Raw genomic sequence first — 16,512 nt, forward strand, 5'->3', positions numbered from 1 at the left:
TTCTTTGATACGTCATTAATGTAGATAGAGAAAAGTAGTGGTCCTAATACGGAGCCCTGCGGCACTCCCGCCTTTGTGTATCGCCATTGGGAGAATTGATTATCAAGTGAAACACACTGTTGGCGGTCCCGTAGGTAGGAGTCCATCCAGCTCAAGGTATTGTCTGACAGGTGCAAAGCCTTCATCTTTGCAAGAAGCAAGTCGATATCAACAGAACCAAAGGCATTGCTGAAATCGAGAAGAGTTAGTGCCGTTACTTCACCCCTATCCATAGCTTCACGGATGTCCTCAGTCACTTTAAGTAGGGCTGTAGTAGTGCTGTGTCCATGCCTAAAACCCGATTGGTAGTCATCGAGGAGTTTGTGTTCGTCGAGATAGTTCGTAAGTTGTCCGTGTACAATATGTTCTAATGCTTTTGAAAGAGTGGGAAGAATTGATATCGGTCTGTATTGGTTTACTGTAGAAGGTGTGTTAGATTTAGGTAAAGGTATCACTAATGCCATTTTCCAGAGTGAGGGGTAGGACCCAGTCATAATAGATGCATTGAATATATGTGTGACGGTCGGCAGGATCACATCTATTATTTTATACAGGAGAGTGATATTTATATTGTCTACACCTTGGGCTTTAGATTTCATACGTCGCAGCGTCTTTATTACGTCAGTCAGGTTAATGTATTTAAAGAAGAATTTATCCCATACAGGTTGGGGGTAAGATCTGAGAAATTCAAGAGTCTCTTGTTTATGTAATGGTTCAGGTGGAGCAGTGACGAAATGTTCATTTAGACTATTGAGTGACAAGTTGATATTGTCTACTGGAGGCTTTGCTTTTGTTAGACCCAGGTTATTAAGGTTACGCCACAATTCTCTCGCACTGACCGAAGGTAGAATAAGGGAATGTGCATGGCGTAATTTAGCATTTCTTACTGCTTGATTACATTTATTTCTTAAAACTTTGTAAGTATTAAAATCTAATTCGTCCTTGCTCCGTCTGTATTTACGATAAGCAGTGTCTCTGTCTGTCATGAGTAATTTTATGGCATCGTACATCCAAGGCGCAGGGCGTCTACCAACTCGTCTGGTTTTCAAGGGTGCGTGTTTATCGTATAACTGAATTACTAGGTCGTTAAATTTTTCGATTTTGTCGTCAATGTCTGGTAAATTCCACACTTCAGTCCAAGGCAGGCTAAGTGCATCGTTGATTAATTCATCATGCTCAATATGCTTCAAGTCACGGTATGATGTGATGTGAGGATATGGAACATGTTAAACGAAAACAAAATCTTAATAGTACTATAAAGTCTTAATAAGTCACAGTCTAATTGAAATATATACAGAAGAGTTTTACAATATAGTCTACTTGCACAACGGAGTTTTAGTACCAATATTTAATATAACACAGAAATATTCATGAAGCGTTGTTGAATGTCATAAATTCACCTACAGAATAGTAGGCGTGAGAAATTAGATACTTTTTTAATTCGGCCCTAAATAATCTTATATTTTGAGTTTCATTCTTTATATCCTTAGGGAGACTACTAAAAATTTTTACTGTCATATAACGCACTCCTTTTTCATAGCACGATAGACTTGCCGATGGAGTATGAAAGTCATTTTTGACGCTTATTTATGCTATGAACGTTGAATTAGTTACAAAGTTTTCACGATTACATACGAGGAAGATTATTAATGAAAAAAATATACTGACAAGCCAAGGACATTATTTGTTCTTTAAAAATGGTCCTACACGATTCCCTAGAGTTGGCACCCACTATTACTCTAATTACTAAAAAATTAATTACATGAAAACTAGTACAACTTTCCGCAATGTATACAAGTCCAATACTCCTCACTCACCCAAGCACTACAAATGTAATTATTATTTTAGCGAACTATTATTTTTTAAAGATGATTATCTTTTCCGGGCACTCTATTTATATGTACAAATTTCATTGTACTGTGTTTAAAATTTCACTCATCCCTTGTGGGGATCGAACCCACGACCTTTGGATTAGAAGTCCAACGCGCTATCCTCTGCGCCAAAGGGACAGATAAGTAATGTCAACAATGCTGTAAATCAATGCTCCTAGCGGTGACCATTGAAATCTTATACTACGTAATAGAGCAGCGATTATTTCATAAATTTCCAGTATTTAAAGTCTCGGAGTAGCCATATCTTGTTGTATACAGTGGCTGTTTCTGATTTGTAGTAAACAATACAGCCCTAAAGGCACGAACAAAAGTGTTTGATAAAAATGCAAGTTGCAAGAGAAAAATATGTAACTCAGTGCTTTAGGGCATTACAAGAAGCCTGTGGGAGAGAAGTCCTACAATACCGAACCATTCCTCATTGTTCCTGCAATAACTCCTATATGACATATTTATCGATTTTCAGATTTTTGCTCTATTAAATAACTTAAATAGTGTTACAGCAAATAATAAAATCTCCTATATGTAATTATATTTCTTTCTTTGGAAAATGTAAGAATTCACAATCTCCTATGTACCACTGCCATAGAATGAATAAATGTGTTTGTCTTCCTACTGAAACTTTTTATATTTTGCACATAGAGTTATTGCAGGAACAACGACGTATTGCAAGTTGGGTGGAAGGGAGGAATTCGCTTTCAATCAAGAGTTGACATCCAAAGAGCTTTAGATTGATCAGTGAGAGAGACATCCAGAAATGCTGCTGCAGATGGAGTCCGCCAACTCTCAAGAATTTGGCAAGATATTGTTGACATGGCAGGAGACTATATTTGAAGAGTGTAATGTCGAAAGTAACCTAAATAAATTTAGTGTGAAATAATAACTATGTTTCCATCACTTTTCGAATGCCCTAGTATTATACTTTGATAACATTTTAAGAAACGAAAGAATTTTTACGAATGCAATAACTGTAACATTATAAACGAATTTCATAATATGCTTCTTTTCTTTATAACTGCATCGTTACATAATTAATAACGGCAAAATAGGTAAATAAGATATCAAATTTCTAATCAGTTACTCTGAAATGAAAGCATGCAATATACTCGTAATGCCATGATTCGGTTTGTTGAATATCTTCACACTGTTGATAGATATGGAAATAAATTTACCAGAACATATTTTAGAAGAAGCTCCTTAAGCGGAAATGGGTTTAATTTCCAAAAAGTCTTGTGAACGCTATGGAAAAGTGCATGAGTAATTTCTTAAATGGTTTCAGAGTAAGAAAACGAAAGAGATTACAGGAACAGTTGTTCTATTATACAGTATTATCTATTGGAACAGGTCAGATCACTACATTTCACATTTTATTCGGTGAGTATTTTTATTTTATACTAGCCGTACCCGTGCGCTCCGCTGCACCCGTTAGAAATAAATATAAAGTAATTACATAATTAAAATAGGACATTTGATCCAGGGAACATTCGTGTTTGATATAAGGATAAATCGTTTATTATGTTACTTAATTTAAATTGTATTTGCATAATTAAAATGCGATCATTTTGATCCAGAGACCACTCATTTGGTCATAAAAATTATTTTAGGAAATACAGGAAACGAATGTACAGAATAGCCTATCAAGTTTTCTCTGCATAAGAAGCTATTTTAATCTTACCTGTCCTCGATTCACTCAGAAGTTACTGTAATAACATTATAGCATTATGTCCATCTAGAGAAACTACACTTTCCAATGGTGAATTAATAATTAATTATACAAATCGGTTAATTTAGCTTAAGATATTACTTCATACAAACACAGAAACATTATCTGTAGGCTATCTTTCATAGCTTTCGATTGTTGCTGACGAAGTCATTTGTTTTTTAATTCATTACACGGCCTTAGATGGCAGTTATTTTAATTTTAAAACTCATTTATCTCATTAAATATCAGTCGTATCAAAATTTTTCAAGGAATAAAACTTATCGGAAATTACTTTTAAAGAAACGTTTGTTATGTAACAATTTTTCACAAAAATCAATAATAAGCGAGATATTTCGATTTATTTAATTCAGGCTTCCTTATAACCCCCCTTTTAAATAATGTATTTTGAATGCCATATAGCCTAAAATCTAAGTTACAACGAAGTTAATTTATATTCCAATTTTCATCGAAATCCGTTCAGCCATTATCGCGTGAAAAGGTAACAAACATACATACAGACAGACAGACAGACAGACATACAAACAAAATTTCAAAAAAGCGATTTTCGGTTTCAGGGAGATTAATTATGTATGTTAGGACCAATTATTTTTGGAAAATCGAAAATTACCAGAAAAATTTCGGCTACAGATTTATTATTAGTATAGATTTATTAGAACAGATTAGCTGATTAAATATTATATTTCATTTCGATGTTTAGTTTTAATATTCGGAAATAAGATTGCATTATTGATTAATAAAATATTCTTGTTTTAATGAATATTGATGCTGTACCCCGTGTTAAATTTTGAATGAGAGCTTCCGGCATTTGTTTTTACGTTCTAAACATAGACTGGTACAGTCCAACCGAGTAACCATCTCCATTCCCCCATCCGTTTCTACTGGCCCCTCTGTAAAGGCTAGTGGTTAATGTTAGACTCTTTCCTGAAAATATTTTCTATTCGAAATTGGGGGCCATATTCATAGACATTTTTAGCATGGGCTTCCGGTGGATGATCAGCGAACTAACGTTTTTGTATTCATAAACCAGTGTTAACGATATGATATGAATCCTGTACAAGTAATCACCCGACAGCCGGGGCTAGTTTAGCACGCTCGTAGCGCGGGCTAGCGAAATGTCTATGCATAGCACCCTGGAAGTCTACATAATATTATACAACTGCTTAAAATAATTTAAAGAAAAGGGGCCGTAAAGTAACTGTCACGCGACTTTCCCAGTTTCGCCGACCCTACGACATAACCACTCGATCGGACAGTAAGTTTATTTGCCAAGCGTAACCGAAGACAGCTGATTTTACCGATTTAATAATTTGTGGTACTTACGAGTGTCTCAGTTTCGCATTTAGTATTTTAATTTTCTAACTATATCCATTTTATAAGCATGCAACATGAACAAAAAACAATGAGTTTACCTGTTAACAATTCTGAGAAGATTTCGTCGAGACAGTTGATGGAATTTGTGGCCTTTGGGCCAGAAATTCATTCGTGCAATGATGAACATCATAATGACACTGCTGTCGAACTATAACTCCTGTCAGAAAGTAAGTTCTAAGAATAAATTTGTAATGTTCTGCTGTAACATTAATTTCGTCCTTAAGAAATCTTTAAAACAATTAAATAAAGTTTAGTTGTAATACAGTTCAACCCCTCTTAATCGGCACCAATGGGACCAGGCAGGTGCCAAATACGAGATTTTGCCGGATAATTGAATAAGAATGTAAAAAAAAATTACCTGTTCGTATTTTATGATGCCAACCTGTTGAAACTGAAGCCATATGAAGCTTATGAGCGCATTCAGAATCTCAGCGCTGAGCAATCCGATGGCATCACGGTGTTCCGAATTTCAACAATGACGTCACTGATGCTCCACCGGTGTCCCACCGGTGTCGCACCGGTGCCATTAGCTTGCAGAGGTGGTGGCAGTCTCCATCAGGCGCCATCAGTGAATCTGATTGGTTCTTGTACAGGGCGGGAATTAGCAGACGTGCACTGTTGTGTCATGGCGGTGTGTTCCGCTTTGATTCTGCTGTATTGTTTGTAATGAGCACAATGTAAAAACAATATGTTAATGGCTTATGAGCGAACATGTCAACGGACCAGTTATTACTACTGGTTCAAGAAATAAATTATTTATGCTCTCTTTTCTTTGAACGAGATGACAGTATGGAAATTTCGCAAAATCTTGCTAGCGTAGCACAGACAACAACTTGTACAGCCGCCATGATAGCCATCGAACCTTCCAGCAGTTTGTTCCTATTTCACTGCAGCGTGACGTCATTGTTGTCCACCGGTCCGGTGAGATTCGGCATACGCTGTATTCCTCAGTCACTTGATCATAACTAAATAACATAAAACTGTGTGGATTCTCTTTATCAAAACACACCACTTACTGTCTTCCTCCGACGAGTTTAGTGCTGGGACAGTCTTCAGTTTGTAGTAGTGTGTGACTGTGTGCACGTGTTATTTATTTTTTATTTTATTGGGTTATTTTACGACGCTGTATCAACCCATCTAGGTTATTTAGCGTCTGTATGATATGAAGGTGATAATGCCGGTGAAATGAGTCCGGGGTCCAGCGCCGAAAGTTACCCAGCATTTGCTCGTATTGAGTTGAGGGAAAAACCCAGAAAAAATCTCAACCAGATAACTTGCCCCGACCGGGATTCGAACCCGGGCCACCTGGTTTCGCAGCCAGACGCGCTGACCGTTACTCCACAGGTGTGGACTTGTGCACGTGTTAGGTACTCTATATACGAGTGAAATGTTTTCAGTATGATTGTACTTCCTTCCAGACTGCCGCTGTCACTGTTCCCTCCCACTCCAGTACCGCGCTAGGCTAGTCGGAACCGCATTCCTCTCAGTACTAAACTCCTCAGAGGATGACAAAAATACACTAATTTGCGGTTCGAATATTTACTGAGCATGAAATTCGTGCGAACTTCCTAGTGTGGCAACAATGACGGGCCAGGTTATGGCAATCCATCCATGCGTTCTTTTGTGCCTGATAAATGGACAGGAAGATTATTTACGTTTTAGAAGCACCTTGGATTTCGGTATTTTCCCACCACTGTCAGTGTCACTTTGTGTATATACCTGCAGCATTTCCGCATACCGTAACAGTTACACGATCATTGTTTTGTTTCAAGCCCTTAGGCGAAGTTTCCGTCACACACGCCAGTGTTATTGTAGGAAGACACCTTCATAATAAACCAGTCTCGTCGGCGTTATATATTTGTTCCACACTAACTTTACTGTCAGACACAATTTTCTGGAACTGATTAATAAACTGATCTGCGGACACTTCGTCGGCACTTCTTTGTTCACTGGACATGTCTAATTTTCGGATTCATATCTCTCTTTGAATCTGTTAAGTCACCCAACGGAAAATCCACACTCACCTTGCAGTTTCATTTTCTGGTGCAATTTCTTGACTTTTTCTTGTAGCATCGGTCCAGAAATGCACATTCCTTCAGAGCTTTTAATTGTGATCCAATTTTTCACAGTGGGACTGATGTACAGTGTTCCGCGACTTTGGTAGATTCTGTGTTACTTATGAATCGCCGGATTTGACTGCCTTTTTGCTTCATATCGTATAAAGTTGAACTTCCAACTTTATATTCGTCGATTAATTTGGATCTACTAACTCCTCTCCCTATTTTCTCGAGTAATTCAAGCTCTTGCTTCAGTGTGAGAACGTTCCTCTTGTGCTTAGCGGTAGTGGCCATGATGCTATCTATCATACGAATGAAACTTTTGCATGATGTAGGAACAGAGAATTTCACACTTTCCTATTTAGACTCATCCAACACCTCCTCGCCCAAGCGACAACTTATTGATGCTACCCGATCTACCCTAGGGATATACGGTGTTTTCTATGTTTTTTATGAACAATGCAAGGAGTAAACAATATGCGGCATGTGCGATCTAATCCCTTTTGCATGAATGATTATATATATATTGGTCTAGCCAAAAGTTCCGTTGTTTTGGTATTGCCGATTATTTGGGTGCCGGATATGAGGGATAATAACACGAATAACATTTATTTCTTGTTTTTAATACACGGCTGCATTCATTTGTTGACAAAACAAAAGAACAATATCCAGTGTCAACAACAGACATGACCTATGCCTTGAAAATTAATATCGCTCCAGGATGATGAAGTCATAGATATACAGAAACAAGTGCAGGAAACGCCATTAAAAATTGAATACAGGGTAGCGTAGCATTGTTATATATACAGACTAGTTTATGTCAATGGCAATTTTATCTCACTCAGATTTTACCTACGCAAAATATGGAATAAAGAGATTAGAGAGGAGGTGGGCGTTCTTCTGCACGTGAAACAATATGTAGAGTGGTAGCTGGATCTATTGCTAAACAATTAATAGAATACATATAAATTACATCTTATGTTTCTTCCGTGCCATAAAATGCCGATTTATGAAGATTTCGAGGAACAATAAAACTATGTATAATGTTTGTGTGAAACATTGATGACAGATGGAAATTTTGAACATACAGAATTTACACCAAAGCCCTACTAAGAATTTTATTATTTTTCTCAGAAGATAAGATATTCTTTTCTTATATAATTAATAGAGAACGTGGCCAAATTCATAGGCAGGTAATAATTTGGCGAAATAATGATAAATCTTTGTAAAATAAATAGGGTAAATCAATAAACAAATAAATTAAACAAAGTAAATAAACTAAAATAAATGTAATACATACATACAGTTAGACAACATAAAATAGATTAAAACAGAATTAAATGCATAATATAAAATAAAGTGAATAAAAAGATTACAATACGCGTGTACTGAATATTAATAACCGGGCTGTAGCGCTATGGATGATGATGATGATGATGATGAATATTAATAACATAAACAGAATGAAGCAAACAAAACTGAAGCAGTACAAGCAATAAATAGCCAGGGGACTTCACAGAAGTTGAAAAACAAACAATGGGATTCTCCAATCATTCGCTATAAATAGAATTTTTGTAACGCATTCATTTTTAAATGTCATATTATCTGCATCGCATAAAATCTTGTTTGAAGCTACATGTATGATTAAAACAAATTGAACGTCATGTGGAAATATCGCTATCCATAGTGGTGACAATGCTACTTTGTGGACATGTTAAATTATGGAAATGCGTGGGTGTATATCAACATATGTCAAGACTGCAATCTTTCTTCAAACAGCGACTGTTGTGACGTTAATTAATACGTTCTTCAGAAGCCCTTTCGTTCCTATAAAGCAGCTGAATCGGCGGGCTTCATATTCATACAAACGAGTTTAACGGACATAAGTGACGGTCAACATGTTTTCCCTGCAGGTAAGAGGTTAGAAATTAATTTATAGTTTGAAGATCCATTAGTAAAAATCTCATTTATAGGTAATAGATAATTTTGAAAGGAGAACTTATTTTATGAAAATATTGGTTATATTTATATTCAAATATTGCAATTCCATATTTCCAGAGTTCCCACAAGTCGTTTTATTAAAATTTGCAGCTGTTGAACTAGTACTCTATATCCAAGAGGCAGAAACTCATAACAAATGTTCAAAATTTTCTCCTCTTGCTTCCACACACGCATGCACTCCTCGGATCTTGGACTCCTTGAAACACACAGCTATCTACACTGTTGCCAACATGTCGCCCTACAATCTCGCTAAGATCCCCAGAAATGTCGCTAAAAATTAATGATAATTATCTTACTTACTTACTTACAAATGCTTTTAAGGAACCCGAAGGTTCATTGCCGCCCTCACATAAGCCCGCCAGCGGTCCCTATCCTGCGCAAGATTAATCCAGTCTCTATCATCATATCCCACTTCCCTCAAATCCATTTTAATATTATCCTCCCATCTACGTCTCGGCATCCCTAAAGGTCTTTTTCCCTCCGGTCTCCCAACTAACACTCTATATGCATTTCTGGATTCGCCCATACGTGCTACATGCCCTGCCCATCTCAAACGTCTGGATTTTAAGTTCCTAATTATGTTAGGTGAAGAATACAATGCGTGCAGTTCTGTGTTATGTAACTTTCTCCATTCGCCTGTAACTTCATCCCTCTTAGCCCCAAATATTTTCCTAAGCACCTTATTCTCAAACACCCTTAACCTATGTTCCTCTCTCAGAGTGAGAGTCCAAGTTTCACAACCATACAGAAGAACCGATAATATAACTGTTTTATAAATTCTAACTTTCAGATTTTTGGACAGCAGACTGGATGATAAGAGCTTCTCAACCGAATAATAACACGCATTTCCCATATTTATGCTGCGTTTAATTTCCTCCCGAGTGTCATTTATATTTGTTAATGTTGCTCCAATATATTTGAATTTTTCCACCTCTTCGAAGGATAAATCTCCAATTTTTATATTTCCATTTCGTACAATATTCTGGTCACGAGACATAATCATATACTTTGTCTTTTCGGGATTTACTTCCAAACCGACCGCTTTACTTGCTTCAAGTAAAATTTCCGTGTTTTCCCTAATCGTTTGTGTATTTTCTCCTAACATATTCACGTCATCCGCATAGACAAGAAGCTGATGTAACCCGTTCAATTCCAAACCCTGCCTGTTATCCTGAACTTTCCTAATGGCATATTCTAAAGCGAAGTTAAAAAGTAAAGGTGATAGTGCATCTCCCTGCTTTAGCCCACAGTGAATCGGAAAAGCATCAGATAGAAACTGACCTATACGGACTCTCCTGTATGTTTCACTGAGACACATTTTAATTAATCGAACTAGTTTCTTGGGAATACCAAATTCAATAAGAATATCATATAATACTTCCCTCTTAACCGAGTCATATGCCAATAATAAATATCAATAAATAAAAATAAGAAAAACATACATATGCGGAGAAAAATATCATTTCCTCGTCGTCACCCTCTTCTGCGAAGTCTGGTTATGTTGGTGATGGCTGTGATGTTAAGGTGGGAACAACTGATTATGAATACACTGCATTTGATCCAATCATTGACACTACACTTTCTAGCAAATTGTAAAATTTTCTAAATATATATTAAATATATTAAAACCAGCAAAAACTTCAGTCTTATTTGCTACACACGAAGAGTCGGCACAAAATTCCAAAACTCAATTGCCTCGGGTCGGTTCGGAGGGGAAAATCTCCCCGTTGCGGGGAAGAACTAAGATTACATTAGCTGCATCTCGCAACTCGTCACGTGTCAATCAAAGTTGCCACCGTTTATGGGTCTTGGAGCAGTAGCATTGAGAGAGAGAGACCTAGCCCGTGAGAATAATTGAATCAGCATCTTTCACCCCTGATCACTGATCACTAGACTTCGTGGAATTGCCACGAGAATCGTAAGGTTTACTACGCACTCGGTATAGACTGTATGAGAAGGGCGCGTGCAATGGGTGAAGTATGCCTCTGATGTAAACACTGAGCAGTATACTGCGGTTACAATAAAACCTGTATCCTGCATTCAATAAATATAATGAATGATCATTGAAGTAGGAAATGTCTAAACATGTAAATACACAATTATTTTGTAGTGAGATATATTAACTCTTAAAATTTAATGTAATATACTCACATCATCCTTGAATATGTGCATCGCAGTGAAGAGTTACGTACATTTTGAGCGACTGCCAAAGTGAACCTCCTCCGATGGTCACTCAAACAGTTTTTATATTGGGAAAATGTACGTTCAACATCACACGATGTAATAGGAGCATATTTGAAGAACGGAAAGTCACTACTTTTTAGTACACCAATTTCAGACGTCTTGTCGTGACCTGATAGTACATCATTTATAATACGAAGTTGTAAATAGGCAGAATTTTTTAGCAATAATGTTTCTCAACTTACATTTCACTTTTTCTGAAATTAGTTAATTGTTATGTTGGATGACGGTTTGTGATACTTTATACAATATATTAAGGGCTTCTGAGAGTTGTAGTTTAGACGATTCTAATAGGATAATGCTTTTGGGCACGATTTTAAAATTAGAATCAATGAACAGAATATCTTCCAATAGCTGTTCAGAAGGAAATGATTTTACAGCTGCAACAGCGGAACTGTCTGTGCTATCCAATGCATCAATTACCTCAATTATTTTGCCGTAATATTCTACATAATAATTAACAGGATCCAACCTCGTTTTCCAACGGGTCAAGACTGGCTGCGGGGGTAAGGGTATTCCAGGAGAAAATATTATTTGGAACAGCAACACTCTCATTGTGGCATGTTTGATTGAATTTTTGTCTGCACTGAACAAATGTTAAGCTTTGACTGTTGCAACCACAGTAATGCAAAAACAAGTGCTTACATAGTTATACATTAGCTGTAGCTGCTCAATCTATTTGGACCGGTCACAACTCTTAACATGAACTGCTTATACTACGAGACCAGGCGGTCGCTCACCTCTTCTATATTACTGTACATCGGCAACCTGAATGCATGCTGCGTGTGGCAATTCAACGAAGTCTACTGATAACAAATATATGAGCTCAGGGCTTTCACGTATGAATCATTAGACTACTCAACATGCATCCATGCCTCTTCTAAAACTAAGAAGTGCATTACTTCAGTTGAATGTTTTAACTTAGAAGAAAGAAAAAAGTGGAAAATTATAAAAATCAGCAGAAAAGTCGTTAATCGTATTTTACAAAATTTGTAGCCGAGACTGATTCAAAATTCCCTAGATTTAGCGACTTATCGCTAAATATGGCAACACTGGCCAACGAGATACAATGGGTGCATCAGCAGACTTGTATCGATAACATAATTACATCATCTAACAAAATGAATATTATTATCGGTTACCTCGAAACACATTGAACGTAAACTTTCATTGTTATGAGTTTCTGAATTGATTAAAGTTGCAACACTTGCTACCAAGCTGACAATATCTTACAGATGTTTCATTATGTTATTTCATTAATAACTAAAAAAACTAAGGATTTTCGGAAATATGTTTATATCAGCGGTGACCAAAACTCAAGCTGCAGTGATTACATGCAAGAGACATTTGTAATTGTAATTGTAAATTTAATACTAATTGTAATTTTATTCTTCATATTATAGTTGGAATCTCCTGGTAGAGGTGCAGAGAAGGCCTGACGGCCTTATCTCTACCAGGTTAAATAAATAAAGACTACTACTAAAAAAATGAAGTACGAAGACGGAGGAAAGGCACTTGCCATGAAAACTACAACCAGTGGTGGTTCCTGTACTAACATCTTGATCAATCCCGCGGATAAAAAACTCAAGCTTTGCTGTGTCAGTAATGTCACTGCTGTCATCAAGAGGCAGTGAATAATACACGATCTTTCTTGCTTCTTTTTTAACCTTCCTCTTGAACATAATCATGAATTTTCTAAATTCTTCTCTCGATACTTCGTCGAGAAATTCATACTTTTTCAAAATTAAAAACTTGTTATGGACAAGTTATTTAAGCTATTTTAATCATTACTCTTTTGAGAAATACTGTTCTATTAAAAGACTTTGGAGCAGAAGATATTTCAAACCCCATTAGGTAGCTGACTTCCTTACATTTATTTATTTCATCTTTCTCTTCCTGGCTATGATTTAAGACATGTTAGTTCTGACGTTTAACAGTTCGTTGGCATTGAATCAGTTTTTCTACAATATTATTAGTAATAAATAGTTACCCTCATCTAAAGATTAAGAAGATTAAAATTGAGATAAAACCTAATAATTTTAAACTTCTAGGGAGAAAATCTAAAAATATCAATATTCATGCACGTACAGGAAAATTATAGAAACACATACCGGTACTTAGTGGTCAGTAGTAATAATAATAATAATAATAATAATAATAATAATAATAATAATAATAATAATAAAACATTATTCAGCGTGGCAATTAATGTTTCTATATACTCCTAATTGAACCGTTGACAGAACAACAAACATTTTCTCCTTCTCATTCTTTATGAAACCATCTCTTACTGCTTGTAGAGAAAGAGTTTGTAGAGCGACATGATACCGCCACTGCTTGCTTTCAGGATGTGAATGAAACACACAGCAATGTACAGGAAACTCCTTGTACCCGTTTGAATGTCTGTGGTTACACGATGTAATCACGATACCCGCTTTGGTCACCGCTGGTTTATTTTATTTTGTTGGGTTATTTTACGACGCTGTATCAACATCCAGGTTATTTAGCGCGTCTGAATGATATGAAGGTGATAATGCCGGTGAAATGAGTCCGGGGTCCAGCACCGAAAGTTACCCAGCATTTGCTCGTATTGGGTTGAGGGAAAACCTCGGAAAAACCTCAACCAGGTAACTTGCCCCGACCGGGATTCGAACCCGGGCCACCTGGTTTCGCAGCCAGACGCTCTGACCGTTACTCCACAGGTGTGGACCCGCTGGTTTATATGAACGTTTTTTTTTCTTGTTTTGGTGTGGGTAACATGCCCCCAATGTTTGTCAAAGTATTTCTGAAACACCCTGTATAAGCCGGAAATTAACATAATAATAAAATTAGAGCTGTAACAGAATTAAGAATAGAAGACCAAAAATCTCGAATTCATGTCTTAGCTAAGATAAGAAAAAGTGTCACCTTGCTTACAGGTAACTTTCAAGGCATTGTTTCTGTTGATCGTCGGTGTTGCAGTGGTTCAAGGCATGACCATCCTGACTGTTTGTAAGTTTTTGTAGCTATATTTCTATAATAAGTAATAACGCTTCTTCAATGTTGCATATAGAACAAATTGTTATATAACTTCAATTTCCTTTTCAGCTTACGGTCAAAACTGCGGCTTCCAGGGAGACATATACTACGCCTGCGATGGCGGCGTCTGTTTGGAAGGGACTTGCTCAAGTTTACCTGCTTGACGTCACTATTCACAAAGATTTATGTGAAACAAATTTCATTGTGTATTGTACATTGATCATTTTGTACTGTATATTTGTATCTTCACTGTTTCCACAAACTTGAAACTGAGGAACAGAATATGTAAGGTGTATTGGTGTAATTTGCTACCATAAATAGGTATTATTTATTAAATATAAAGAAAATAACACAGTTGTTATAGTTACTTATCAACATCGTACCTCGCAACTAGGATGCAAGTAGGTCTATACATACAGTAATTTATCTTGAAATAACTGGGTTTAATCAATATTAATCGTATTAGAAGTTTTGTGTAGACTGGATGTTTCATTGAACCTAACATATGAAGGATGGACTCTTATGCATAGACATTTCGCTAGCCTGCGCTACGAGCGTGCTAAACTAGCCCCGGCTATCGACTGATTACTTGTACAGGATTCATATTATATCATATCGCTAACACTGGTTTATGAATACGAAAAACGTTAGTTCGCTGATAATTATCCACCGGAAGCCCGCGCTAAGAATGTCTATGAATATGGAGTTTCAGGTGTCACACTGTAATAAAACTATAGTTATCTCTCAAAATCTAAGATTTCCTAACGAGTTGTCAATTTTCGGACTCATGGATAACACCATGGACTCCATGGTCAGCTTGCCGACTATGTCTCACATTCACAAGGAAATACGTCTTCTATAAAACTTGCATGCGAGATCTTAAATCTACAAGATGATTCTTACAGAACCGAACCCAATGTCTTGCTTACAATTTACAAACAAATGAAGACAAAAAATGTTAAAAATCGCAGGAACTTACTTTGATTCGTGAAACACGTGCACATCACATCACATCACATCACGTGCTGGATGTGATCGTAGTTCTACGCTAGGTACATTTCACAGAATAACTACCTACTGTTGTGATTAGATAGCTTGGGCAGTGTTATGCGCGAACATTTGAGTAGGGGTGATGTGGAGTGAGTCAACTTTATCACCAAAGATCGGAACTTGGGGACTTGTGTCTTTGCACGTGGCTAAGCGACGGACTTCAATGTCAACAAACTCCCGCTTCCAGTACGGAGGTACTGTCAGGTCTGCTATAAAAGTGGTTTCTGGCTGAAGCAACATATTGATAGTATTGTGGTAGGTTGAAACACGTAATTTTATAGCATATATATAATAAAAATAAACATCAGCAATATATCAAATTTACTGTTCTGCTCTGTACATTATATTACAGTGTATGACTACTTACATTCGAAGATTTTTGAACCCATAACTTCTTCGTCAGTGAGTTAAACATGATTTGAAACGAGAAAAACTTATTTCCACATCACATGAAATGACTGGAGCAAACTTAAAATAAATGTTTTAACTGTCACTGTTTTGTTCGATTTTCAGCAGTTGCTAGCTGATCTCTTATCTGAGAAAGATAATTGTATCCTAAATTTTTCTCGAAAATAGTTTTCAATTAGTGTGTCACTACTAGGGCAGGCCCCTCTACGTCTCGATCCATGGCTATGGACAAATTTCCCACCAATTTAAGGGACTGCAATGTCTTTCAATGAATGCCGTTTCCAGCCTTTAGTTTGTGTGTGGCGCAACTTACAAAATATAAACTCTCCATTCGTAGAAAATAATGTATCTCCTCCGAATTTCTCCACGAAATTCTGTACCTAAAGTTTAAAAAAATGTATTTTCAAACTCCTATAATACCCATTCGAATACTTTAAGTGAAAGGCTCATGTCAGTAGATTTACTGGCATGTAAAAGAACTCCTGCGGGACAAAATTCCGGCACATCCGGCGACGCTGATATAACCTCTGCAGTTGCGAGCGTCGTTAAATAAAACATAGCCTAGCCCATTAGAATAACACGTATTTTCTAATTTCTCTAACAGACCGTTTATTTGTAATTCTCTGATTGCCATTGGCTTCAACATGACACAGTTTCCTCGTGCGTAGATGTGACCACTTTCTTAGTACATACGACTGTCCTTGAGCGCTTACAG

General features: G+C 36.7%; 1 long non-coding RNA gene and 1 other non-coding gene across 2 annotated transcripts; one reads left to right on the forward strand and one right to left on the reverse strand.

Annotated features, from left to right (window-relative positions):
• Positions 1-1,975: 1,975 nt before the first annotated feature.
• On the reverse strand, positions 1,976-2,048 carry TRNAR-UCU (transfer RNA arginine (anticodon UCU)). The gene has a single exon. It is a non-coding gene; the product is annotated as a tRNA-Arg (tRNA).
• A 6,823-nt stretch (positions 2,049-8,871) lies between these two features.
• LOC138704386 (uncharacterized) lies at positions 8,872-14,677 on the forward strand. The gene is made up of 3 exons (XR_011333338.1): positions 8,872-8,992; positions 14,240-14,312; positions 14,409-14,677. It is a non-coding gene; the product is annotated as an uncharacterized lncRNA (long non-coding RNA).
• The last annotated feature ends 1,835 nt before the right edge of the window (positions 14,678-16,512 follow it).

The sequence above is a fragment of the Periplaneta americana genome, chromosome 1 (genome assembly GCF_040183065.1).
Source record: "Periplaneta americana isolate PAMFEO1 chromosome 1, P.americana_PAMFEO1_priV1, whole genome shotgun sequence".
NCBI lineage: Eukaryota > Metazoa > Arthropoda > Insecta > Blattodea > Blattidae > Periplaneta > Periplaneta americana.